General features: G+C 45.3%; 1 long non-coding RNA gene across 1 annotated transcript in view; it reads left to right on the forward strand.

Annotated features, from left to right (window-relative positions):
• The window catches only part of LOC107582017 (uncharacterized), a 20,070-nt gene that overhangs the window by 9,114 nt on the left and 9,818 nt on the right, over positions 1-1,138 (forward strand). The gene's annotated exons all lie outside the window — the stretch shown is intronic.

The raw sequence follows: 1,138 nt of genomic DNA on the forward strand, positions 1-1,138 counted from the left end.
GTTATGAGAAGATGCCCCTATAGAGAGACGCTGGTCAGCTATCTCTCTATGGGTGAGACGTCCTCTAAGACTCCCTTCCTTGACATCTCGCTCGGATGCCAGAGCATACGCAGCAGCAGCAGGTCGGGCTGTCGCTTCATTGCACACGATGGTGATGCTCCAAGCATATCAGGCTGACCGGCTGAAGGACAGGGATAGAAGTCCAGGTCTGAGCCTGAACAACCCTGGGGTCATAGCCCGTCTCAGTTTGAGGATCAGAGACTGGCTCAGAAGGCTAGTGTCGCGGCTCACGCTCCTCCCCCGCCCACGGGTAGGGGTAGGAAGAATCGCGGGTCAAAGGAAGGTGAGTAAAAGACCTAAGGGATGTGATCCAGACAGGGCATCAGTGCTTTTGTCTGGATCAGAGTGATACCTCAGTATCTACTCATTTCCATCGGGGGTCTTACAACTGCCGAAAAAAAAACTTATCTTCACCTTCCTAAATTCCCCTGTAACCACCATCTCTCCACCTGACCGAGGTTAGGTGGGAAATTTCCTGCATTATAGTCTCCTATACTGTACCTATTAGGTTTGGTTGGTTCTATGGCTTCATAGTGACCATCTTACTGATGGTCTGGTCTAGAGGCTTCTCCGGACAGAGCTCCGACATGGGAACCATGGTGGGTGAGTACGATCCATGTCTAATATATGTATATATGAATATACAGTGGGTACGGAAAGTATTCAGACCCCCTTACATTTTTCACTCTTTGTTATATTGCAGCCATTTGCTAAAATCATTTAAGTTAATTTTTTTTCCTCATTAATATACACACAGCACCCCATATTGACAGAAAAACACAGAATTGTTGACATTTTTGCAGATTTATTAAAAAAGAAAAACTGAAATATCACATGGTCCTAAGTATTCAGACCCTTTGCTGTGACACTCATATATTTAACTCAGGTGCTGTCCATTTCTTCTGATCATCCTTGAGATGGTTCTACACCTTCATTTGAGTCAAGCTGTGTTTGATTATACTGATTGGACTTGATAAGGAAAGCCACACACCTGTCTATATAAGACCTTACAACTCACAGTGCATGTCAGAGCAAATGAGAATCATGAGGTCAAAGGAACGGCCTGAAGAGCTCAGAG

This window comes from Sinocyclocheilus grahami, unplaced genomic scaffold, assembly GCF_001515645.1.
Source record: "Sinocyclocheilus grahami isolate Dianchi unplaced genomic scaffold, SAMN03320097.WGS_v1.1 scaffold3.1, whole genome shotgun sequence".
Taxonomy (NCBI): domain Eukaryota; kingdom Metazoa; phylum Chordata; class Actinopteri; order Cypriniformes; family Cyprinidae; genus Sinocyclocheilus; species Sinocyclocheilus grahami.